Here is a 27859-nt window from a genome sequence, read left to right on the forward strand (position 1 = left end):
TGGAGGTCAAGGGAGTCATTGTCTGCTGTGTTGGTGTGGATGTCGTGGATGCGAGGATGTTCTGGCCCCCCCCCCGTGGCATGCCCCTCGTCCTCTGGGCTCCTGGGTCCCTCAGTGTTAATGGTGTCTTGACCCGAGGTCCCATGGCAAGGTGCTTCTCCACTCCGCTGTCCCCTGTCTCCTTCACATACCAGTGCTGATGCTGCAAATACAAAGAGAAATAGGGTCATCACATGCCCATGATCACACTTGAACAACAGCTCTGATTAGCAAACATTACCATGATGTTAAGTAGGCCCCAAAGACAAACTCCACCTAAGTGGCCCACACATGTACCATACCATATGCATGCAATCCATCTGAACTGTCAACAGTTTTTCACATGAAATTCAGGATCTCAGACAACTACAATTGCATGGCTGAAGTTGTGCAATCACAGTAACCGTTCAACAAGTAGGAAACCTCATCACCCTCAAAGCTTTGCCACATGGAGTAGACCTCGGTTACTTGTTGTCATACAATAGTAGGCCAATGCCAAATGCATTCCCTCAGATCCCACACAAGGTCATGCACACGTCTATTTGTCAAATACATAATGACCCAATAATAAGAAATGATGCTCCCAAATCCTGCCATGTTGCTGGCAAGAGTACAATAACCTGGAGAAGGTGACATGGCTACTCATGTCACACTGAAAGCAGTTCAACTATGTACACCTTACCAAGTGATGTTTGTCCTAGTAGAGTCATGGACAGAGTATCAATGTTGCTCAGATAGGCCACATGTGTGGCATGGAAATGGACACTATAGGGGGTCACCGCCCGCCGAAGTTCCCCCACCAAAATACCGCTCCGCGGTCTAAAGACCGCTGAGGGTATTTTGGGATTTGCCCTGGGCTGGCGGGCGGCCGCCAAAAGGCCGCCTGCCAGCCCAGGGCAAATCAACCTTCCCACGAGGACGCCGGCTCAGAATTGAGCCGGCGTAGTGGGAAGGTGCGACGGGTGCAGTGGCACCCGTCGCGTATTTCAGTGTCTGCATAGCAGACACTGAAATACTTTGTGGGGCCCTCTTACGGGGGCCCCTGCAGTGCCCATGCCATGGGCATGGGCACTGCAGGGGCCCCCAGGGGCCCCGCGGCACCCCCTACCGCCATCCTGTTCCTGGCGGGAGACCCGCCAGGAACAGGATGGCGGTAGGGGGTGTCAGAATCCGCTCCGCAGCCATGGAGGATTCTGTAGGGCAGCGGAAAACCGGCGGGAGACCGCCGGTTTTCCTTGTCTGACCGCGGCCGAACCGCCGCGGTCAGAATGCCCTGCGGGGCACCGCCGGTCTGTCGGCGGTGCTCCCGCCGACCCTGGCCCCGGTCAGAATGACCCCCTATAGACATCATGTGCAACATGTCAGGGAGAGATGTCCCTAAAATCCACAACACAATGAATCAGCAAGCCCCAGTGTAATCACCACTATTGTCTGGCACTGCTTACAATGCCATACTTTGAGTGCACCGGCAGACACCATTAGTCCCTTGGATTTTGGAAAGGCCCTGAGATTTGCAAGTACTTGTAGAAGGCCCTCAACATATTGCCAAATTGGAAGCTACATCATTGTCTCCTTAATGGTCATGCATGGATAAGTGCTTGTACCCAAACACATGTGATTTCACCATAACTGCAAGTCACTCCAAGGATGCATGCTAACAGTCAGGTCACAAACCTTAACCATTGCACATGTGCAGTGCACTTTGATACATGCTGCCACATCAGTGGCGCAGTAATGCACAATGTGGCTCAAAGCTCTAGGCCTACCTGTCATGTCCCTCATTACTACTGAAGTTATACATGCCAAATGACATGCTATGATGCATGAGGGAATGTGTCAACCAATAAGCAACAGTGACACGCTCCTGTATGTAGCTCAACATGAAATGTACCCCCATTGTAAATGGCTTATTATGCACACAGGTTGCCATCCACATATATGTGAGGGAATACATTCATCATCCCCTCAACACAGGTTGACCATGCATGATACAGCAGCTTAAAAATGTTTTGCTAACGAGAAAGGGACACCTGCTGACATATAGACACAAGGAATGTTGACAACAGTGATGGCACATAAATTGTGTCAATAGACATTCTCCACTTACCAAGGGAAAGTAGTGAACTGTAGCAGCACCCAAAGTACAATGTATGCTCTGTCACATGTATGATGGCCATCTTCACATTACAGACTTCAGTGAGGCACTAGCACCTGTCATACGCTGAAGAAAAGTAGCCTCAGGGTGGCAGATGCCAATATTCTCATTTACCTAGACACATGGTTTTGGACACTGATCCATCACTTACTTACCTTTAGCCTGTAACATAAGGGAGTAGTGGTCTGTTGCACAGAATTTACACACACTACAGTACTTGATTGATCACTATACACAGCCATATATCATCCCTGGTGAGCAAGCGGTTTGTGGATTGTACATAGTTGTGTCTTAGATCCCTGGGTCAATAGACAAGGCACATAAGTATACCACACATGACATGTGTACACAATCACTCATCTACTGTATGACACATGGCTCACCCCAGATTGTCAGGGGAAGCTGTTAGAACCAAACTCATTCACTTGGCAATGTGGCAGGCAGGAATGTGCCCTGTACTCACCCCTTGTGGCTGCTGTGCTGTCCTCAAACTCCCATCAAGCTCTGGATAGGCCACCGCCAAATGCGGGCCATTAGAGGGTTCATGGTTCGATGGGCACATCGCCCACATGGAGGGTACATCCCCATCTGGACCATCAGCGATATTCCTGGCCCAGCATCTCAGGTTCTCCCACTTTTTCCTGCAGTGGGCTCGCCGCCGGCTGTTGACCCCCAGAGTCCGCACCTTCCAGGAGATGGCTCTCAATAGTGCCTTCTTTTGATGGGCATTGACATGCATGGATGCAAAAGACAAATCAAGAGATTATACATGTTTCATCACAAATGGTTGAGTCACATACATGTCAGTAACATCAAGCTAGGACTTTTCTAATTGTCAGTTCTACCCAAGTGTGATACACACAAGCCAATAAGTACAGAGACATGGCTACATACATATATATTTTCATCTGCAGAGTAACCCACTATCCTGCTCATGGCCTACAATGACTAAGCAAGCTTACTGACATCAGCCCATGCTCTAGCAATGTGTACTGTGATGTTAGCCACAATGAAACATTGCGCACCTATGTAGCTTCTGAAGGGCAAACTCCTTAGGCATGAATGGACCAACACAGTCACGCTCTGTGAGAATGACTGGGGCAGTGGGTGTGGCGATAAGAAGGACGAAGGTACTCAATCGGAAGGGTAAGTAAACGTGGTTTTATTGTATACAGTTTTAACTTTGAAATGTCCAATGGTTTGAGGTCTGCTGGTTAGTAATTCTCCTTTGTCCTCTTCTCCCTCAGGGTTCCTGATGACTGGAGATGATATTCCCCGATGGTGTCTCCAGGGGGATCGGGAAAACAAGAGGAACGGAAATATCGGTAAGTCTAGGGGTTTTGTACTGTTGTGTGCTTTCGTGAAAAGAGAAAAAAGAGAAAGAGAGAGAGAGAGGGAGAGAGAGAGAGAGGGAAAGAGAGAGAGAGAGAGAGAGATTGTAGTGAGTAAGGGTCCCCTCTCCACAGATAGAATATCGTGGTGACAGTAAGCTCAGGAATCCAGTGAAGTCACCTCTGTGAGTGATAATTTATTTATTAAACTATCTTTATTTCTGTGCTCATTGAGGGTATTCAAGTGCCCTTCTCAAACCCTTCCCTCTCCCCCTTCTTGTCCCCTTCCTCCACCCCCTCCTCTCATCTTCTCGCCTCCCGCAGCCCCCTCCCTCCCTACCATAAAACGAAGGCTGTCCTTTAAACAAGACCGTACCTGACTGAGCCACGTCAATCCGGGGACGTGGCGGCATTCAAGCTCTTCGGGACCTTCCCGGCTCCGTAATGGTATCTCCTGGACTTGTGTTCTTCGGTTCCTCCTTCTTCTTTTGTTTGGTGGACGTCTCCTTTCTTCCGCCTTCCTCCTCGTCGTCTTTTGTTATCAACGTGCGCCGCACACGTAGTCCATCATCACTTTCTATAACGACGGGAACCCGGATATCCGGGTTCCCAGTTATGGCGATCGTTTCTCCGTCCTCCAGTCCCTCAGGTATTTGTTCGGGAATCCGGCCATCCGGATTCCCGATATCCTCGTTGTCGTGTCCGCTGGGGTCGGGGAAGCGGCATTCCGCTCCCACTTTAATATGCGATGTAGCCGGGGACTCCAACTCCCAGCTACAGACTCACTGCATGCTGTCCGGATAGGCAACTGCCAGTGTACAAACTCCAACGTTACACATGAGTAACAATGAAGGGGCTGGCATGGTGGATGCGGAAAGGGACTTCCATGTCCATGTGTGGACATGTGGACTAACATATGCAGACTCATGCCACTTCAGTGGGTGAAGTTATGTGCTATGTACCTTTTACCACAGAACACTCATTTGGATATGTGTGTCCATCCTACAGAGATGGCGTCCAACAAACAAATGCATGCATTGTAGTTTCTGCTATGTGACGAACCTACTGGCTCCCATATTGTGACCTCCCAGGAATAAAACTGTTTGCACTGTGGGACTGTCAGTCATGCAAAATGTCTGTACTGGACAAATATGACCTGTGGGAAAGTACAACAGAGCTGTGGGAGTAAAGGACCTGTCATAAGCGTAAGACACACACTGACAATGATGCCAAGTGCACATATGGACTAGATTAATTATTTACCTCTATACCCATTTCTAATCTAGTCAAAGGACTGGAGCATTCAGGGCAACTTTTGCCACCAGAGCCTCATATTGGCCACATGACAGGATCTGCTGGTGTACAGGGAGTGGGCACAGTGCCACAGTTGCATAGCCACAGTAACTCTCTCACAGCCTAGACTAGGTAGGTCCCATTCTGGGAGATACATGTGACAGGCCCTGGTCTCTGCAGGCTAAGCTGACAGAACCTACATGACACTCCATTCCTATCACTTCCATGCATAATAGTACATCATATAGCCAACAGCAATTTGGCATGTGTTATGTGTGGCTGCCTGAAGGGCAGAGTGCCTCATGATATGCCTTCCACAAAACAGTTTAGCAATGGCAGATGTGGTTTGAAAGATCTGTGGCACTATACACATTGCTCACATGACTCTCGACTGACTCATACAACATGCATACACAGCTCATGCTGTCATGCCAATACATGTTTGACATTTACAACTATCATGAGGAAAGAGCTGTCAGTGGATGGCAGTAATGTCTTCTTACCTAGTTATGTGCATCCAACACAAGGATGATCTAGGACCCCAAAAATCTCACATAACCCAATGTGACTGAACTTAACATATGGTACTGGCCACCAATACCTGCACATTTTCCATCTCATTGATGTCACAAAGACTGCAACAACAGGCATACGAGTAGTCAAACTGGCACACATGGGCACATTCTAACCTGTTAGCTGGGAAAGGATGGTGAAGTACAGAGAACATTGTGCACTTGAGGGACTTATCTGCTCCTCTGGTGAGCCATAAAGCTGTTCATACAGGGGTAGGAGCTCAGTACCCAGCTTCTCCTGCTCCTCCTGAGAGATTGTAGGGGCCCTATTAACTGCTGGACATGGCATGATTGCTCCCAGAGGCAGCACACAGCAGTTCAGGCCGTGGAGGTCTTGCTGACAGCAGTTTCAGAAGTTAAGTGAGTGCATCTGCAGAGCATGGCGGTCACGTCCGTCATGTACACGGTCATCACCTCCGGCGCATACAGCCATTGGCCCGCAACCACCACTGGCAACAACATTAGGCTATGGCTGTGTCTGCTGTGGTTGCAACCGGCTACCGCCATGATGACTTCTGCCGGCGGTAGCGGGCGTTCCTAATGTCTAGTGGAGTGGGAGAGGCAGCTGCCATTTTGGCAGCCTGAAATGCTGTATTGGGCTAAATAAACTGTGTCACATCTGAGAAAATGGATTTTTGACCTCACAAACATGCTTAGCCTGTCTTTTCATGTAGGTCCTACTAATCAAACACCATTGTAGTATTTTCCAGGGGACAGATGGCACAATCCGTCACCGCCAACGGTCATTTTGGTGGTAGGGATATCCAGTCACTTTTCGAAGGAGAATAGTGTTGCACATCTTTGAGTTTGGTCCATAGACATGTTGTGACCACGTGTGGAAAACCATGGTGGCCACACGTGACCCTTGTGTTCTTTGCAGCTGTGATGTGTACTGGTTGCCATGTCTATCCATTTAGAAATTCCTTGTCACATGATATCATTGACATGCATCATGTATGTTGCTTTGGACACAGTGACTAATGTTAGAAATCATGTCTTGTCATACATAGGTACCCAGGAAGAGGAAGGATGCGACAACCTCCTGTCAGCCATCCACTGCCAGACCTTCAGACCATGGAAGAATGACACACCATCCTGTTGTACCATCTGAATAGGCAAAAAATAGTGGACGTATGCCGTCACCTGGAGCCAGATCTGATGCCTGCTATTAGTTATCCAACCAGCATAACACCCATTGTACAAGTCATATCAGTATTGCACTTCCAAGGCTTTTGGACTCTTGAAGGTTCCAGCCATGCCAGTCCCTGTATTACACACTATACAAATGTTATCCTCCCAGATTAGTACACTTCATGTGTGAGTTACCAAACAGGAGTCTGTGGAGAAGAGGACTCTGGGCTGGTGGTTGGAGTGACAGAGAGCCGCCTGGGGGTTGCACTCAAGTAGCTCAATGTACTACACACACTTGATAAATGGTATCCTCCCAGATACGTCCACTTCAATTAAGAGTTATCAAGCAATGGTATTTGGACAAAAGAACACTGTGCTGGTAGTTAGTTTTACAGACAAAGGGCCTTCCTGGCCTTAGTAGTCATGCCACTCCCTCTTCTTCCCACATGTGACAAATGGTATCCTCCCAGCTGAGTAACTACAAATGTCATCACCCCAAGTGAGTACACTTCAAATGTGAGTTGCACAAAAAGGGCCTTTGGTGTGTTGAGTAGCAGTAAATGAGGCAAAAGGTGAGCTATGAGCATGCATGACATAGCATTCTGGTGCCGTTTTTAGTGTTGTGACTTACCAGACTCCACTCCCACGGGTATTCCTGTCAAGCCCTCAGGATGCAGGATGGCTATGACCTTCTTCTCTGAGGGAAAGATATGTAATGGGGCACTGGGAGGGCCACCACCAGTCTTCTTGGCTTGCAGCTGGTGCCTGGAGACCAGGAAATTGACTTTGTCCCTGAGGTCGTGCCACCTCTTCCTAATGTCCTCCTTTGTACGCAGATTGGTGCCTACAGCATTTATTCTGTTGACGATACTTTGCCACATTTCCATTTACCTACTGAGAGGAGTATGCTGGACTTGTGCCCCAAACAACTGTGGCTCTACTTTTATGATTTCATCCACGACTCTTTCACATCTTCTGAAAAATGGGGATTTTTTAAACGTGCCATGGTATAAAAAACAAATGGGTCACAGTGACTTACTAAAGAGAGGAACTGCAAAAGGGTGTGACTGGACAAAAGTGTGTGCAGTGTGTTCATGGGGTGGTACAAAAAAGGGTGCCTAATCTATTTATCTTACAAAATAAGGTGCTCTGGCTTCAATGTTTTAGTATGCAAATGCAAATGATTGTGGTTTGTGAAGGGGTGTGTTTTATAATGTCCTTTGCAGGTGTGACCAGTGTGGCAATGTGTGTCAGCTGTGTTGTTTTCAAATTCATCAAATGTGCAGTTGTGTATCACTTTGGTGACCGTGGATTGCCGTGTCGGACCATGGAGGTCTGACACGGCAATTGTGTGCTTGTAATATGGTCAGTGTTTGGTTGCGGTGCTATCAGCGCTGGAGGTCGGCCGGCCTATTTCCAGGCATCTGCGCCCCTGCCGGTCTGCATTGTTTGGTTGGCGGTCCTGCCTGTGTAACTCATAATAGGGTTGTCTGAAAGGGACTATCCCTATATATAATACCTTCATTTGCTTCTACGTCTGGGTGATTTTTCCCAGAACAAAGTCTGAGGGCCTAATCAGCAAATTTGAAACCATCTCAGAATCTGTTTCCATCAATACACTGCTTTGCATTTTCACTGTATTTGCTCCTTGAGTAGTCATAGTTGAGCATCCACTCCTTGCACAGCTGCAACATCAGCTTTATATTTCTCAGTTTCAGGTCCTTCTAAATTGCCTACAATATCTCCCTTACTAGATTCATTTTTTATTGTTTTGTATTGTATTGGCACTGTTGTGCAGTGTACCCCTTCTCAGTCTTTGGATGTTGACCCTGAAAGGGTTTTGTCACCCTCTTATCTTTCACTTTAATCGAGTTTGTTTTCAAGGGAACTGCAACACTTCTTCCATGATTTTTCCCCCACAGAGGAGGTTACTTCCTCAGTTTTTTCAGTACCACCTCCCTCTGATCTTCCTTGTTGTTTTTCAGAAAGTGGGAACAGCTTAGTGCTCAAAATATCATCCTTTTATTTTTGATTTAGCTCTGTCGCAAACTTATCCTCGTGCTTTGTTACATTCTTAACAGGTATATTTTCGGATATACCAAGGGGAACTATAAAAAACACCCTTATTTGTATTTCTGGCCTTATGTTGTTTTTTCCTCTACCTTTTTGTCAGTGGTTCATCTGGTTGATTTAATACTTGTGGGAGTTGATTTTGAGGGTGCACTCCCTTACTGTGGGGCTTTCTATTACATGGACGTGTGCCTCCTCTGCTGTCTCTATACAGCAATACCATCACTAGTAAGATCAGATAACTTACCATCAGCCTCTGCTGGTTGTTTTCATAAAATGTGATTATTATTTAAAATCATCCATTATGGTAGTAAGGGCCTCTGGTATTGTAGATAGTTTACTAACTATTGGAACACAGGGGCCTTCAATATTTGCTGTTTCTGCAAACTTCTGTGCTTGCTTTATCAATTTATTTAAATCAGCCAACTTTTGATAAATCCCCAAACTGATTTTGTTACGACTCGGTCGTCCCATTTCCAGGGGGCGCTGTAAGGGGACTGTCAGAAGTCTGGGAATCACCTTGAACACCTATCTAGAGTCCCTTGCTGACTCCTGTTTGTTTCTCTTTTCTCCATGGTACACTTGTGTAGGACTACATTTGCTTCTTGGGACTGCAAATCCCATAATGCACAGCTTGGTAGTCAGGAAAACCCGGATTCTGTTTCCCATTGTTTTCAATGGGAGAAGTCCAGTTGCTCCTTTTCACTGGATCCTCTCCTCCAGGACTTGCAAGTGTCCGAAACCACACACACCTGAAACCTCTCCTGTGCAGCCCAGCTTGGAACTGCTTATAAGCAGCCATTTCCTCAAGCTCCCCGTCGTGCATCGGACTTCAATTCCTTTGTGTTACAGACCCCTTGTCGGATGGTGTTCCAGTTTTGTTCCTGTTCTGTTCCAGCCTGATCCTGTTTCCTGTTTCTCTGCCCTGCTCCTGATTGTTCCAGCCAGAGTCTGCTCCCTACTTCTTAGCCTTGTACCTGTTTGTTTCTTCCAAAGCCTGCTCCCTGTTTCTCTGCCCTGCTCCTGCCTTGTTTCAGCCTGAACCTTCTCTCTGTTTCCCAGTCCTGTTTACTGCTCATTTCCTACTCCCTGTATTCCAGTCCTGTCCTTGCCTGTTCCAGCCAGAGCCTGTTCTCAGTTTCCCAGTCCTGTCTCTGTCTGTCCCAGCCAGAAGTTTGCGCCCTGTTTTCAAGTCCTAGACCCGCCTTTGCTTCAGCCTGAGCCTGTTCCTAGTTCTTGCCTCTGCCTCTTTGTTTGTTCCCTTCTGTTTCTGTTTCTTCTTGGTTCTTTGTGTCTGGTAAGTGTTCTATCAGCCTTCACCAGTGTATACGTGTCCTCCTGTGTACTGGGGTTGGCTCCTGGTTTCCAGGAGGCAATTCCAGCCCCCATCCTTGTCCAGTGTTATACGTTGTATTTCGTGCCTAACAGTGACAATGTGCTATAGCTGTTTTCTCAGGAATCGCCACTGTGTTTCCAGCTGGACCCACAAGAGCGTGTCCTGTGTATGTAAGTACTATCCTTGTTTGTGCTCTAGGGTCCAGAGACAGAATCACTTCTGCTGCCTCCTTTCTATGGGGCTAGCAGGGTGACTATCTGTAAGAGCAAACTGCACAGAGGCATTGAGATTCCCTGTCACTGTGGGAGGTTCTGCGCCTTACTCTGTGTACAACCCCAGCGTGTTTGTCCACTGGTAATCCGTTTCCTGTTTGTTCACACAAGGGTTGCTCTGCTTTTACTTTCCTGTTTCCTGTGCCTATCCATAGCTGTCCTTTCCGTGTATGCCTTTAGCTGCTCCTCTGCCCCAGTGTACTACCTCTTTAGGATATTCAGTGACCTCAAGGGGTGTCCCAACCAAAGTCCTGATCAGACCCGCCCGAAACCGTGACAGATTTTGGCATGGCGTTTAACAAGTCTACTTGAACATTATTTTTTGTGTGGATTGATATGTCAAGGCGTCTAGGGTTAGTTGCAAGGTTTTAAAAAGGATATCCCACGCTGCCCTATAGTCTATCTTCCCTAATGGGTTTGTAAATGGTATTCTTCCCTGTTTCTTTTTTCCTTACTAAATCCAGCAGTTTTTGACTACTTGTTGTTCAGTATCTACTTTCACAGATTCAATTTTTTGCTTGTGTGGTCGATTAATTACTCTACCTAACCCACTCCAACTATGAAACTCTGTCCCTTTCTGTGGGTGCGATTTACATGCCTTCACTTCAGCTTCTGTAGCTGTTCATTTTTTTTTATCACCGCAAACACCATGTGCCCTTTGCATGATGTGAAGATACAGATCTGAGGTCGCTGAGGTCTCTAGAGTCTAAATCGAGGGGTGAGCTTTGGGCATCTCCTAAGCAGTTCATTTGCTCACCCTCCTGGTCCTTTTGTCCCTGGTGTATTCTAAGGGCTTCAAGACCTTTCTGGATATTCACTGAGACCGCAAACGGCACTGTGGCACCGTTCTTTAATATCCTACTCGAAGTTGTTAACAAGGTTGATGTAAATGGACTGTGGGAGACTACTAGAGATGGGGATCTTAAAGTAAGTAGCTCTAAGTTGCTTATTGAACCCCAGATAGCCTCCTTTTTCTCTGTAGTTCATTCCAGGCTACCCTCCAGATCTTTACTTGAAATTATGTCCTCCATTCCCACTCTGGACCAATTTTTTTCACCCCAATCATATGCAAAACTATTTTCACTTTTTGTTAGGAAAAATGGGTTAGGGAGATCCACTTTGTCTTCAGAGATAGTAAAAATAGCCCCAACAGGTTCCATCGAGAAATCAAATTTGTGCAGAACTGTTGCAGATTTCTCAAACGTTCGCAAGATGGGTGAAATTAGGGATTTATGCTCCTGGGCCAAGTTTGAATTTGAGCTCTCTGCTGTCTGCAAGGATTCCAGCTTTCTCTTTCTTCTAGTTGGAGGGTGTGTTACTCTTTATTTTCCTGACTGCATTTTGATTACCACTATTACTCTAGATCAGTGGTCTCCAAACTTTTTAATGCCGCGCCCCCCCAGTTGGAAAATAAAAATCCTTGGGCCCCCCTCAGAATTTTTCACAATTATTTTATAAAGATGGCAATTTTTAAATATGTCTAGCCCTATTTAAACATTGCAGTTAAGTACTGTTACCTTTTTTTTTAATGCAATAACATGATTCTGCATAAAACAAAGGCCTGTTATCTGAATAATGCTTCTTTTGGCCAGAGTCTGGCGCCCCCACTAGAACCACTTGGGGCCCCCCTAGGGGGCCCGCCCCCCAGTTTGAAGACCTCTGCTCTAGATCTACAACGCAGATTCCAATCAGCAGTGACATAACGAAACTGTAAGCCCCCCCCCCGCACAGAACATGGAAGGGCCCCCCCCCTAGACTCACTCAGACAAGATGCTGTGCTGAGCGGGCCACCTGGAGCTCAGGGGCCCTCGGCACCGCTGGGGCTGTGGGGGCCTTTGTTACGTCCCTGCCATCAGCGATTAATAAGAACACTTACAGAGTTAATTTCACCGGCTACTGTCCTTTTGCAATCCTTGATTAGCAGTATCTAATTTCTTTTTAAATTCTGTCTCTTATTTGTCAACAGGAATGCAACTAAGAAAATAAGACACGGCGAGGGAGGGTTGGCAGAAAGCCACAGGAGGCTGCCTTCCCACATTCACCCCCACTCCACTCCGATCTTCAAGGGCTGCTCTGCTCCACCCAACGCTCCACTCAACTTGGCTCTGTGGCTCTATACTTTGCTCTGGACCCCAAATGGCTCAGATAGACCCAACGTTCACCCCTCTCCACTCTGCTGTCCTAGCTGTAGTGCCAAATATCTTCGGTTTGTATTTTTTTCTTGGTTATAGTTTTCTTGTCCAACTCCTCCAATAATCATACTGATTACCGGGCTGTGTTGCTTGATTTAATTTATCACCTGGCTACACAGCCTCACCTCCTGGGAATGCTGTAGGATTGGAGGAGCATGATCACACAGCAGGGGACATTTTCTCCTATCTTCAGCCCTTCAAACATTGTGCACCTATTACAGCCTTATCAGGTGTACTATCCAGTGAGTGCCAAGCATAACACAGGGGAGAGCACTCCTGGTCTACCAGCCGCACAAGTCTAGACGGCCTGCTTCCAGAGCCCCTGGGCTTAACCACTATCATGAGACCTAGCCCACGGAACCTGCCTGTTAGGGCACCAAGCTGCTATTGAGTTTAGACCAATGGTAGACTGCTTGTAAACTGCTTGTAAACTGCCTGTCCGCAGATTATTGCTCACTGGAAGCATCACTTTTCTGCACTTTTTTTCACTTTTCTGCACACTCCTGAATTGTGCGGACAAAAGGACCCCAGTCCTGGTCCCACTGAGACACAAGCGGCACATGCAGCACTCACCGCTGCGCTCACAGCTCACTGGCCTGCCCGCTCCTGTCTTCGCCTGCATCCTCTGCTGTCATAGCTGGAAGCTGGGGCTGCAGCTGGGACAGAACCCGGGGCCGCACCTCGGTAATGGAGTCAGGGGAGTCAGGCCCACGGGGTCAGGACCAGAGGTCTGAAGGCAGGCATCACCAGGAGCCAGACGCTAGAAACCCATGAGCATCAGTTCACCAAAATGCCAGAGGTAGCACTATTTGTGTAAGAAAATATTGACAGAAAATCAGGAAAGTGGATCCCCAACCAATTTGGATGAGCTACCCCTGTGTTCCAGGCACTTATTTTGCCAACTCTGAGGCCAGGGGTCACAAGGGGTAAGCCAGGGTCACACCTGAAACCCCAGGCGACCCCTAAATGATGTCCATGTAGAAGCTGCACCACCACCTCCTCCTCCTTCCTGGAAGCTTACAGCAAGATGAGGTGTGAGGCAGTGTGTGATGGTAGCACTGTAGCACACTGTAATTCTTGTATCACAACAAGAAGACTTTTTTCCTATTCATATAGCAAGGGTAAAAAGCCAGATACATTATTGTATTGTTCTGCAATTTATGTAGTGCTTACTACACCCATATGGGGCTCTGAAGCACTTGCCTATATGGGTAGAATGATTTACCCCATAGGATGTGAAGATGGAAAGGTTTTGTCCTTTTTGATCCTGTAGGAAGTTGGCTCTGTATGCACTATTTCAAAGTAAGGAATAGTATGCACAGAGTCCAAGGGTTCCCCTTAGAGGTAAGATAGTGGCAAAAAGAGATAATTCTAATGCTCTATTTTGTGGTAGTGTGGTCGAGCAGTAGGCTTATCAAAGGAGTAGTGTTAAGCATTTGTTGGACATACATAAGCAATAAATGAGGAACACACACTCAGAGACAATTCCAGGCCAATAGGTTTTTGTATAGAAAAATATATTTTCTTAGTTTATTTTAAGAACCACAGGTTCAAGATTTACATGTAATACTTCAAATGAAAGGTATTGCAGGTAGGTACTTTAGGAACTTTGAATTAGCAAAATAGCATATACACTTTTCACATAAATCACATATAGCTATTCTAAAACTAGACAGTGCAATTTTCAACAGTTCCTTAGTTTTTGCAGGTAAGTAAACCACCTACGGGGTTCAAGTTTGGGTCCAAGGTAGCCCACTGTTGGGGGTTCAGAGCAACCCCAAAGTTACCACACCAGCAGCTCAGGGCCGGTCAGGTGCAGAGGTCAAAGTGGTGCCCAAAACGCATAGGCTTCAATGGAGAAGGGGGTGCCCTGGTTCCAGTCTGCCAGCAGGTAAGTACCCGCGTCATCGGAGGGCAGACCAGGGGGGGTTTGTAGGGCACCGGGGGGGGGGCACAAGTCCACACAGAAAGTACACCCTCAGCGGCACGGGGGTGGCCGGGTGCAGTGTGCAAACAAGCGTCGGGTTTGTAATTGAAATCAATGGGAGACCAAGGGGTCTCTTCAGCGATGCAGGCAGGCAAGGGGGGGGGGCTCCTCAGGGTAGCCACCACCTGGGCAAGGGAGAGGGCCTCCTGGGGGTCACTCCTGCACTGGAGTTCGGATACTTCAGGTCCTGGGGGCTGCGGGTGCAGAGTCTTTACCAGGCGTCGGGATCTGAGGAACAGGCAGTCGCGGTCAGGGGGAGCCTCGGGATTCCGTCTGCAGGCGTCGCTGTGGTGGCTCAGGGGGGGCAACTCTGGCTACTCACGGTCTCGCAGTCGCCGGGGAGTCCTCCCTGAAGTGAATGTTCTCCACAAGTCGAGCCAGGGGCGTCGGGTGCAGAGTAGCAAGTCTCACGCTTCCAGCGGGAAACGCAAGTTGTTTCAAAGTTGCTGCTTTGTTTCAAAGTTGCAGTCTTTGGTGAACAGGGCTGCTGTCCTCGGGAGTTCTTGGTCCTTCTAGAGCAGGGCAGTCCTCTGAGGATTCAGAGGTCGCTGGTCCCTGGGCAAAGCGTCGCTGGAGCAGTGTCTTTAGAAGTGGGGAGACAGGCCGGTAGAGCTGGGGCCAAAGAAGTTGGTGTCTCCGTCTTCTCTGCAGGGTTTTTCAGCTTAGCAGTCCTCTTCTTCTTAGGTTGCAGGAATCTGAGTTCCTAGGTTCTGGGGAGCCCCTAAATACTCGATTTAGGTGTGTGTTTAGGTCTGGGAGGGCAGTAGCCAATGGCTACTGTCCTTGAGGGTGGCTACACCCTCTTTGTGCCTCCTCCCTGAGGGGGGCACATCCCTATTCCCAAAATCAAGATGGAGGATTTCTAAAAGTCAGAATCACCTCAGCTCAGGACACCTTAGGGGCTGTCCTGACTGGCCAGTGACTCCTCCTTGTTTTTCTCATTATCTCTCCTGGACTTGCCGCCAAAAGTGGGGGCTGTGTCCAGGGGGCGGGCATCTCCACTAGCTGGAGTGCCCTGGGGCATTGTAACATGAAGCCTGAGCCTTTGAGGCTCACTGCTAGGTGTTACAGTTCCTGCAGGGGGAGGTGTGAAGCACCTCCACCCAGAGCAGGCTTTTGTTTCTGTCCTCAGAGAGCACAAAGGCCCTCACCACATGGGGTCAGAAACTCTTCTCTCAGCAGCAGGCTGGCACAGACCAGTCAGTCCTGCACTGAACAATTGGGTAAAATACAGGGGGTATCTCTAAGATGCCCTCTGTGTGCATTTTTTAATAAATCCAACACTGGCATCAGTGTGGGTTTATTATTCTGAGAAGTTTGATACCAAACTTCCCGGTATTCAGTGTAGCCATTATGGAGCTGTGGAGTTCGTTTTTGACAGACTCCCAGACCATATACTCTTATGGCTACCCTGCACTTACAATGTCTAAGGTTTTGCTTAGACACTGTAGGGGCATAGTGCTCATGCACCTATGCCCTCACCTGTGGTATGGTGCACCCTGCCTTAGGGCTGTAAGGCCTGCTAGAGGGGTGACTTACCTATGCCACAGGCAGTGTGAGGTTGGCATGGCACCCTGAGGGGAGTGCCATGTCGACTTAGTCATTTTCTTCCCACCAGCACACACAAGCTGGCAAGCAGTGTGTCTGTGCTGAGTGAGGGGTCCCTAGGGTGGCATAAGACATGCTGCAGCCCTTAGAGGCCTTCCCTGGAATCAGGGCCCTTGGTACCAGGGGTACCAGTTACAAGGGACTTACCTGGGTGCCAGGGTGGTGCCAATTGTGGAGACAACGGTACATTTTAGGTGAAAGAACACTGGTGCTGGGGCCTGGTTAGCAGGGTCCCAGCACACTTCTCAGTCAAGTCAGCATCAGTATCAGGCAAAAAGTGGGGGGTAACTGCAACAGGGAGCCATTTCTTTACAGATCCTTTGTAGGAGGCACTTCCATGTCATGCAAGATAACCACTGAGATATTGTTATCATGTTATGGAATAGAGCACTTAGCAGTGCCGTGGATGAAGAAGTCTGAGAGTCAGGCACACAGTTTATGGTTTTCAGCAAGCTTTGAGCCTAGCTGATGGTCCCTTTCGTTTATTTCTTGCAATCATAGTCCACTTAAGTGGATACTATGCTGGGTTACTGCTTACTGCACTAGGTTACTGCACTGGTGGATTTTTGTTTAAAGTTTATGGTCCAGAATAGGTGTACATTCAAAGAAGAAATTGTGGAGAAATTTGATGGGATGGACTTTATTACTATTGTGCCATGTCTGACTGCCATTGTGCAATGTCATGAAGCAGCCAAAGTATGTAACCTGTCTGGAACTACAGTGGTGGACTAAATTAAAGTCCTCTGTCGACCAGCATCATGTTGCAGACCTCTTCGGTTATTCCATGGCTGCTCAGTTGGTATTGGGCGCTTTATTGTTGTGGGCTAGTATAGTACTGAGGGATGGATGTGAGCTGTAGAGGTTCTGTCTTATGTGAGTATAAGAGTACCAAGCAGTATAAAGTATTAAATATGTAACCTCTATGAATTACAGTCTACTGCTCGACCACTGAGTGTTATGGTATTAGTATTAGTGTGAGCCAGGGGGTTATATATTGTACTGTAATTGTATTTATGTAACTTATACTGCCCCTAGCAAGGGGGTGAAACAATTTATGTTAGACAGCTCTCTGCTCGGAACCAAAGGTTAGTGTTTTTTTCAGTCGTTATGGAATTTAATCTTCTGCTTTTAAGGAAACCTGTCCATGCATTTACTCAAGTTTCTGTGTGGTATATTAAATAGTGATTCGATATGATCTTTAGCGGGGGAGGGTGGTATGTGAATCATGCCGAAAGTTGGTGGTATTGATAGGTAATACGCTTTTGTTAGGTTACAGGGATATGAGATTTAGAGAAGAGGTTGTGATCTTTGAAATGAGGTGTGGGCAATTTGTAGAAATACAATATTAGGGATTAAGGGAAACATGGATGTGATTTAGAGAAGGCTGTGCTCAGTGAGAGTAGGCATACAGAGGATGGAGAGGCTTATTTGAAAGAAAATGAGTAGCAACAATTGGAAGTTTAAAGTCGAGGTCCATTTTCAAGGGACTACAGAGGAGACTTTTTGAGATTGCATGCAATCACAGAAGGAAATACAACACTCTTTGCAAGAAGATTAGTGTTATATTAAGGAATGTCAATAGGCACTAGAATCAGGCAGTCTATCACCTGAAAGGCTAATGCTAGACTGCCACTTTAGCTAGAAAAGCTGATCAGCTCAAGGGCTGAAAGCAGAAAGTAATGGATGGATAAATGTACAGGAAAATATCAAAAGGTTTAGACTGCACTCATAGACAGCAGTGACCTGGTGACCATAGCAACATGTGAGAGTATAACAGATAAATAATGCAAACTTTGAAAATGACAGTCTGCAAATGCTGGAGCAGAATTCTTCCGATCCTCATTCTTAAAGGTTGTCTCACAGTAATATTTACACAAAAGTGAATTAGGATCCATTTTCGATGCCTCTGCTTGTGGCATGGCACAAGATGGGGGTAAGGATAGCTTCCCCTCACAGTAAAAGGGCATTGCCCGCATTTCTCTGGTTGAAGGGTGGAGACCCATACAATGACATGAAGAAGATGGAGACATGGCTTCTCTAGTAATTCCATTAACTTTTTTAGTAAGGGGTTGCTGATTAGTTCTTCCAGAGCACTGCTATTTGGTAGAGTGAAGGGTGTTAGACCTGTCAGCCTTAGGGTGGTCTTCCCCACAAACATTTCGACTTAGTCCTCCATATTATTATGATCTTGTTTTCGTTGGCCTTAGGACTCTGTGCACTTTACCACTACTAGCCAGTGCAAAAGTGTGTGTGCTCACTCCTTAAACCATGGTAACATTGGCTTATCCCCCAATTGGCATATTTAATTTACTTATAAGTCCCTAGTGAAGTGGTACTACATGTCCTCCACTTACTTAAGTAGCCCCTTACACATGTCTCAGGCCTGCCATTGCAGCCTGAATGTGGAGTTTCAAGCTGTCATTTTGACCTAGCAAAATTTTGCCAGGTCCACACCTTATTTTCTAATACATATAAGTAACCCCTAGGGCCTAAACAGCCTACAGGGCAGGGTACAATGTATTAAAAAAGTAGGACATGTACTTTTAGGTTTTACCTTTCCTGATAGTGAAAAACTCTGACATTCATTTTTCACTATTGCAAGTTCTATCTCTCCAGCCTTCTGGGCTCCTTCGAGAGCGGTACCTTCGTTCCTATTGAAGTGGCACCTTTATGCTTTGAGTAGTAGGGGGTGCATATCCACTTTTCCAGCAATGTATGTTGTCTAGGCAAAAGATACCGGCAGCTGCGCCATGCAGCATAGTGGCTCTCCACAACCCCATCCAATGAGAGCAAAATGTCATTTTTAACCAAGTGGTATCTTGTGTCGGGCACCGTAAAGTGTTTTAACTGCTTACTGGCAAAGTTCAAAAACACTCAATAGCGGGGGGCACTTCAACTGGCTTTCCGAGTTTAACCCCCAAGCCCACCTTTCTCACGCCCGACTCCAGGGCAGTTCCCTGGTTGGTGGCAAACGATCACATATTTAAGCTGTTGCTTTTTTAGTGAATCCTGAGGCCGAGCCCTCCAACAACCCCCCATGCAAAAATCCATGCAGACCTCCAATAACTGTGCTTTTTTTCGCCCACTGTTTTGATAAGTTGAGTTATGCCCTCTCTTAATGAGGAGTGCATGAAGCCTACATCTTCCCCCTGGGCCCACTGCCAGCGCTCTGTGTCACCGTGTAAGTATGTTGACAAATTTGACAGGAGCTGGAAAGACATGTATTCCACCTCCAAACCACCTAAAAAGTGAAGAAAAGAAACCCCGTGCTGTTTGGCAGACGGGTCCTGTCAGATATTTTATACCATTGCACTCCCAGTTTGGGTAGTTTGTCTCTTCACATTTGCAATTTGTTGTTTATTTGGACATGTGACTAAGAGATGTGTGGAGCGAAAACTTCTCTACTCCTCTTGAACTGTCCTTTCCCTACTTCACTTCCGTTCTCCACGTTGTTGCTGTCGCCATCTTGTCTGTCTCCATTTTTCGCTTGTCCGTTCCCCCCCTTGTGCACAGACAGGTGTTCCTGCCTTGCATTGAAATGACTTTACCAACTTATAATGAATGCAATGTGAACAGTCCTCATTAGGAGTCCGTACATACCCCTACCTGTGTGGTTTTAAAAATCGTTATCTGCTTATGTTGCTACTCTTTTATTGTGTACTTTAGTCCATAGGCTTTTGGCTCCGTACAGGTTCCACCATCTGTCTTAGCGCTTTAGGTCGACCGTCGAGGAAGCTTCCTTCAGTGGGCCCCTTTTCACCTATCCCATCCTCTCTCCATCTTGTGAGGCTTTCTTGATGGATCATTTCAAGGTGAGTGCTTTGCATACCTGCTCCCCTACTCGGACATACTCATCCATGCACAGGTAACTGGACCATCCTTGTGAATTACTTATCCTGCCTTGAAATACTTATGCTATGTGCACAAACCAACTCCCATACCTCATATCCAGTCTATTTAATCCACACTCAAAGGACGTCCATAAAAATGGCGCAAAAGTTATGGGTGTCTTCATGTGGCATCTAAACTGATTTTGCTTGTTAGAGTCCAATATGGCCTATGGCCAGAAACCCATCTTGTTCACTCTATTCCCTGTGACCCCACTCTTCTTCTCAGTTCCTCTCATCTGCTAATTCCATCTATGTTCACCCAAAGAATTGGAAGCCACCCATCCTCAGCTTGGCCTCAGTACCATCAACTATTGGGAGCTGCACCTTTCCCCTCTTAAGTGCCCTCATAGATCTATTCTGTATCCCTCAACCCCTTTCATCTTGAACTCCTTTCTCCGCTTACAGTCTCAAGCGGTTTCCCTTCTCAATATCTTTTCCATTTAATTCATCATTTATACTCCCAGATGCTCATTAGAAGTTTCACCCTGGTCATCCTTTGAAAATACTTCAAATATTGCACTCCTAAGGGATGCAGATCTGCTGTGGTGGGTAAACAGTATAAATCCATGTACTATGAGCAAATTCCATGGCAGGATGCATGAATGCCAGGATTTCACTGGTATTCAACCCAGCGAGTTCAATGCTAAACCCGCTCCTTCAAATGTCAAGAAAATGGGATCTGTAATGAATGCCAGAACTTAAAGAGGCTGTAGGGGAACGATGGAAGAGGGAGGTAGAGAGAGAAAAACCTCCAAAAGCATTTGAAACAACAGACCACAGAAGCTGGGAATGGTGGGAAGCATGCTGCAAGGAACCTTGGTCTGTGATGGAATGATTGGTAATCCCCCCCCCCCCCGGTGATGATCCAATAAAACAAGGTGCCAATATTCTGCAACAGTTGCTATACAACAGAAGTCATTGTGAGTATTTATCAGCAGAATGGTTTCCCAGAGTAAAGAAGTGGAGAGGTAGTGACTTTCCACCAGGACGACGAGGATACAGTTTGGGATTTGTATTCGAAAGGCCACTTCCACGAGTGGAGATGCAGAGTTTCAAGTTGACTCTGCAAATCCATGGTTGAGCAAATGTTCTTGAATGGCAGCAAAACTCAGAATCTGTGGAAGGAAGGGTAAACCGGAACTGCCCTAACCACTCAAGGAAACCAGAGGGTAGCAAAACAATAAAAAGGTGTATGGTATGCAATGGGTGCAAAATGGATGACTGCAATTGAGAACCCACCAACCATTGTTGCCCAGCAAAGTGTGATGTTGAGTTTGGCCTTTAAGTCTTCCTGGGTTTTCACGGCTCACAAGAGCAAAATGTTCTACTCTTACCACCTTGCGCTGGAAGGGGTGATCTGTGTTACTGTTTGACTCCACCTTCTTTCACCTCCCCAGCCGCCAATGTCTGCCATAGTTTTCAAGACTGGCAAACAGCAAGCTTCTGTTGTGATAGCTGGGTAATTTGGTTTTGTTCCTGTGACCCATTGAAATTGCGAGTTCTAGAATTCCTGAAAATAATGCCCATATTGCTAAGGACTGCTCCTGGGTAGACTATGTAGAGCATGTATTACAGTTGGTGGAGGATTGCACCTCCGAAGTGTGGCACCATTTACTTCTCTGTAGTCCAGCCTCTGTTCCATAGTCAGTTTGTTTAACCTGTATAGTAAAGACCACTCCAAAGATGGTACATATTGGCATGCACAATCATGTCTCTTCTCGCACTCTTCAACTCCACACATTCTTTAGCGAAGCTATACATCCATGGTTGAGCAAATGTTCTTGAATGGCAGCAAACTCATGAGAACCCAGGCACTACCGTACACTAACAACACCAAGGCACTTCCCACATAGGCCTCGTTACACGCACACACTTCTCGCCATCCCTACATTAGCATCACATGCTTGAGTATCCTATTTGTCACTCAATTTTGCTATAATTATGTGCCTGTGAATAGGAACAAACCACAATAAGAGCACAGGTCAGTTTTTCAGGTTCCATGCCGCTCGTCCCAGCCCAACTGCGTTTAGAATTTGGTCTAACTAAACAATGCCTAGCGAGGCAAGAATTCCTCAAACTCTGCCTTTCCTCTTCCTTAACTACTCATAGGCCACTGGCGTAACAAAGGTACCAGCTGCCCCCTGGGGCTGAGCTCCAGGGGGCTCGGTCAGCACAGTGGCATGGCCTGAGAGCTCCGGCGTAAGCCCGGAGGGGGACCCTCCGTTTACTGTGCAGAGGGTCCACCTCAAGTTTCATTACACCACTGCCATTGGCTTCATTCAAGAATGAGACACAATCATTAATTATTCCGTAGTCAAGGCCTTTGTAAATAGAATAGTCAAGAGCACCTGGTTGCTGGCTGACAAAAAAAAGCGTTGTCTCAGCAACGGCACGCCTGTCTCACAATAGCGCCTTACGTTAAGCTGCACCTCAGCAGTATCTGGAAGCATCGATCAAGGCGCAGACCAAAAGATCCTTTTTGAAATATCGTCAGGGCTGTTTGCCATCACTCCTACACTTACCTTGGAAGCACACCTCCAGCACTGAGATCTTTCGACTTTGGGGCCAATTGCTGGAAAACAAATTTGCATATGTGAAGCAAACCAAGAGGATCGGGAAGCTATAGTAAGAGGTGATTGCGGCGCTGTAGGCAGGCCGTCATCGCCTGCGTTAACCTCTCTGATATTCAGCTAAACTGCAGATTGAATAAATACTTGACAAGGCTAGAACTGAAAACGAATCATTTAATATCAGAGTAAAATTAGGCACTTTGAACTCTTCTGCGCAAGTGTACGCTGCACCGTCACTTTACACGTGGAAGTGTCGACCAGACAAGACTAGCCAGCAGGCGGAAACGTGTTTCGAACCTGGCATCACGACCCCCTCTGCACGAGACTCAAATTACACTGTCACTTTATTGAAAACTCCAGCATACACACGCACTGGCACGCTATGCACTATCAATGGATTATTGAACCAGAGTGGTTGAGAGGGCCGCTTGTCCCTCTACGTGTAAGTCTTTGCCCACATTGATACTATATCGGGGTCAAGCCTTGTTTAAGACACGACTGCCTCCGCCCTGCTGCGCACTTTAGTCCAATTTAACAACGGCACATTATGCAGTTTAAGTTATCGAACTGTCTTGCCACGGGGCCAGTCCTTTCATGGTCAGCCAGCCAGAGTGGAGTCTTACGTCATGAATTTCAGTGTTCCATTTTGCAATTATTAGAATGTCTGTATTTTATTAAGTAAGTACATGACACGGTCCCCATATTCCCCTAACCATAACCCGTAGGACTCCCTCATCCATGTTAGAAATAACAGGCATGTTCATTTCAGATATCGGACATCATGCAGCATGAAAGCTAATTATCTCTGAACATCAATACCTTCTTGTTTGAACCCACAACAATAAAAAAAGGAAACCTCCCACTTCCCTCCTCCAATCAGTGCAACTATGGTGAGGAAATTCGATTTTTAATACGATCGTATCGACCCGCCATTTTGTGGCCCGCCGCCATTTTATGTTGCCTTCACTCAGGCAGCACAGCGAACGAAGTCCATTCTGCCTTTTCTGCTTATTCTGCAACATGGTGTTCAAAACAGCCTTCTGCCTCTATCTTTACAAGGCTGGTATTAAGGTCTGACCGAGTACACTAATCCCTGTCTGGTTTTCTAATCCTTGTTTCAACTATCTGTAGGCTCACACTATTCTCCGCCGATCTTATCTTATCGTCTGGCCTTCGCTGTCCTTTGCTAGTATTCTCTCATTTCACAACTGTCCTCCAAACGCACACAAACTTATCACACCACATGCAACTTCGTTGTGGATCGGTTAATGAATTAGTTCAAGGGAGGGGTGACAAACACAGCTGGAGGGGAGGCAACCTTAAGTCACTTGATACTTTGTTTTCCAATTCCTTCTATTGGTGCTGTCTTGTTTTCCGACATTTCTATTGGCTCTGTTCTATCTTTACATTATTCTTACTGGCTCCTTTCTATGTGTTCTGGGAGTGTATGTAGTTAATAAATGGTTTTTATACGGTATATAAGATTGTGCGCCACAAAGTAAAGTGGCAGTCTCCTGAGAACATACCTTGTGTACTTCTTGGACAACTGTACTAGCTGCAGCTAATAAAATCTGATCTTTTACGCCTGACAGAGTGTCCCGTGTCTCTGTTAGTTGAGGCAGGTGAATCCAAGGAGATTTCAGGTGTACCCTGCGCCGCCAGGCCCATAAGGTTCTGGTTCTTCAACTGGCGCCCAACGTGGGGCGGCTTCAGCGGTACCGGTTCTGCCTGAAGGTCGTGAGGAACCCCGCAAGAAAATTCTGGAGGAATCGCGAGCCACGTCAAGCGACCCCTGTATGTCGAAGTGGTCCGAAGGTCTTTTTCAGCGTGGTTACTCCTTCCTGACGGCTACTGACGACTGCTGCCCTGACTGCCGCCCTGCCTTGGCCCTTTCTTTGATGATGTATGGTAAAGCGAGACGATAGACGGGCCTCTGTTGGTGTAAGAAGACATCCTTAGTTAAGTATTTGGTGGGTCGCGCCCACAAATTTTGGTCTTTGTTTTGTCCTTAGGTCCTTAGATTTGGCCATTGCAGTGGCCAAAGCCGAGGGGTAAGTGCATTTGTGCTGTGTAAACTGAAAGTTTTACCCCCTTGATGTTTGTGAACAGCCAGTAAAAATCGTGAGATGTCTGGTCTGACTAAGTTTGGAAAACTTTGTTGCTTTGGTTGTAATAGGGACTCCCAGCTTGAGGACTCCTGTCCGATTCCTTCGGTTGGAACTCCCACATATGAGCTCTATTCTAAACATGGTGTTGGTCCTATTGCCTTTAATAAGACATGGACCCGATATACAAAGAAAGATGGTGTTTTAAAATGGCCAGAAAATGGTAGTTTCGAAACTGATGTGCTAGATAATTTAGAAGCAACGTTATTTAAAAGAAAAGCCCGGCCGGCAATGTTTGACTCTTTTCGCCTTTGGCGTAAGGAAGCCAAACAGAGAGAAATTAAACAAGCGAAACGAGATAGGAAAACACAGGGAATGACGATTATACAGGCTGCTCAGCAATTCAAAGATGATGAAATAGATAATGCAATGGAAATTTCAGACAGACAGCATCGAATGGCAATAGATAAATGCTATCCGACGTTGCCTATCTCTTCCCTTGATAAGAGAAAAGATTTTGAGGAAGATTCCTTAATGTCCCACTTATTGAAATTGCCTCCGCCCTATGTACAAGGTGCTAATGCACCCCCGATGTTACAGCCTGTTCAGCCGCCAGTTGTGCTTCCGCCTGCTCCAGCTTTTCCACATTTGCCTCCTCAAGTATTGCCTATGCCAGCTTTGCCTTTAACTCCTTTGCCTTCTGCTCCTTTGGCAATTCCTAATGCTCCTTTAGTTAATTCACCTAATACCTTGTCCCCTATCCTTATGTCAAATTCTCCATCTATGCGTAAGCGATTTGCAGATACTGTCTCTGGTCTCTTATCACCTTTCTTTGAAGCTTTAAATGTGTCTCCAGCTTTTTCTCGAAGACAGTCTCGTAGTCAATTCCCAGACTCCGAAGAGCGAGAAAAATTGGACTCACTTGCTTGTAGATGGATCAAGAAGGGTCCCCAATATAGTACGTCTGATATTATGTCCACCTTTCTGCAATGGAATGCACCTACGCAGAGATATGTTTTTAAAGTTATGTGCGATACTCTCGCTAAAGAATGGGAGGATATGAATTTGGGTTCGGTCCCACAGGATCTGTTAGATGTTCAGGCTGACTTTGACAAAGGACTTATTGTGGGTCCTAAGGTTGAAAACGCTGTCAGAACACTTATTTCTTTCAGATCCCTATTGTTCTCACAGACTTTTCCTGATTCTGATCCTTCAGATAGGACAGCACTGAAAAACTATCCCATGAGAGAGGTTTCTCCAATATGGAAGGAAGAAGTTGCAGCAGCAGGTGCTAATCCAGCTATTCCTGCGCATTTTCAGCGCATATGGATACATGTCCCCTGGAAAAGGTCTGAAGTTTTAGCACTTAAACAGTCACTACCAGATCCACGCAAAAATCCTGCTGGTTACTATAAAGAGTTGTCGCAAACAGTTGATGCATGTACTATGAATCTAGCAGATATTGACATGTTGATGGGAAATGTAGTTCCACAGACAATATGGGCTAAAATTCGTAGAGAGGATCACGCTCAAGAATTAGGCGGCGATTGGAACGCTATTATTGCCGCAGATAGAGGTCAAGTAGGTGGTGCAAAGCCCGACGCTTTGATCTCAGAACTCCCTGGTAGGATTATTACATTAATGAAAACAATGATGCCTGCTTTGAGAGTTAATTGGGATAAGCTAGCAGTATGTAAACAAAAGAAAGATGAAAGTGTTTCCGATTTCTTTACCCGATTCGAGGAGACATTCATTGATCACAGTGGTCAAGATATGGCTACAGAAGGGGGACAGCGATTATTTGTGGATAAGTTCGTATATAACTTGCTTCCTGAACTATCACACAAGCTAAAAGACTCCGAGAGTTCATGGGCAGTTTCTTCTTCCGCCCAGATATTGGCTACTGCACAATATTATGAGAATAGAGACAAAGAAGAAAGGGAAAAACAAGAGAAAAAGACGAAAGAATTAAAAACTAAAGTTCTCTTGCAACAGGCTTATCCTCCTCGTTATGTTCAGCCTCAGTTTCAACAGCCTCCGCAGTTTCAGAGGTTGTATCAAAAGCCTGAACCATTCATTCCAAGACCTTTGCTAGGTCCCAATCAATGTGCTTATTGTAGGGAGGAAGGTCATTTTAAGAACAATTGTCCGGCATTGTTGCAGCGTAATGCAGCAACATCTGCTTCACGAGGTTGTGGTGGTCTTCAGTCAGCAAATAGAGGTAGAGGTCGAGGTGTGTTAACCCAAGGGCAGCGTTCTTTTGTTCCTCCAAATTCCGGAAATTACTTTGACCAGCAAAATGTTAGGTCTACACAGTATTACAGTGAGGATCAGTATATTGAAGGAGGGAATGAAAGTCTTCATTTTGAATAGGACAGCCATGGACAAAGTAAGGGGGTTACGTCAATTCCAGTGGATCAGAATGGACCTTATGTTAATGTCACTACAATGGGTGTTTCAGAGCCATTTCTTTTAGATACTGGTGCCATGAGAAGCTCTATCATTCATTCTAAACTCCCTGGCGCACCTTTGTCTGGCTTAACGAATGTATCTGTAGGATTTTCTGGCGCCCCTGTTCGCAATCCAGTTTCTTGCCCTTTGCCTGTTTCAATAGGCCCTTATGATTTAGAAGCTCCGCTTCTTCTGACGAATGGTTGTGGTGAAAATCTGTTGGGTTTAGATCTATTAAAAAGAATGCATGCTACGATATATTGTTCACCTTCTGGTGTATACCTCACTCTAGGACAGAAAATGACTAGTCCAATGTACTTATCAAAAGATCAATTCCCACCTGAATTGCTTTCTCTTCCTGAAACGCTTTGGGCTACGGGTCCGAATGACGTTGGTTGTCTTGAGATCCCACCTTATGTTGTTACTCTTAAGCCCAATGCTGAAATGCCACGTATTCCGCAATACAGAATCTCTACTGAAGGTGAGAAAGCACTTCTGGAAATTATCCATGATTTGATTCAGAAGGGTGTGGTTGAGGAAACGAGAGGAAATACATGTAACAGTCCTGTTCTTCCGGTTCTTAAACGCACTGATCCTTCTCAGCCTCCTGTTTATCGTTTTGTAATTGATCTTCGGGAGGTAAACAAGATTGTCGTACCGCAGTTTCCTGTAGTCCCAGATATCACTGCTCTGTTGACGATGATACCTTCTACAGCGACTTGGTTTTCAGTTATTGATCTAAAGAATGCTTTCTTTAGTATTCCCATCGCCAAAGAGAGTAGAGATATTTTTGGTTTTTCCCTCGGAGGCCGAAGCTTCCGGTTTAAACGCGCACCTCAAGGTTATTGTGAAAGTCC

The sequence above is a fragment of the Pleurodeles waltl genome, chromosome 4_1 (genome assembly GCF_031143425.1).
Source record: "Pleurodeles waltl isolate 20211129_DDA chromosome 4_1, aPleWal1.hap1.20221129, whole genome shotgun sequence".
NCBI lineage: Eukaryota > Metazoa > Chordata > Amphibia > Caudata > Salamandridae > Pleurodeles > Pleurodeles waltl.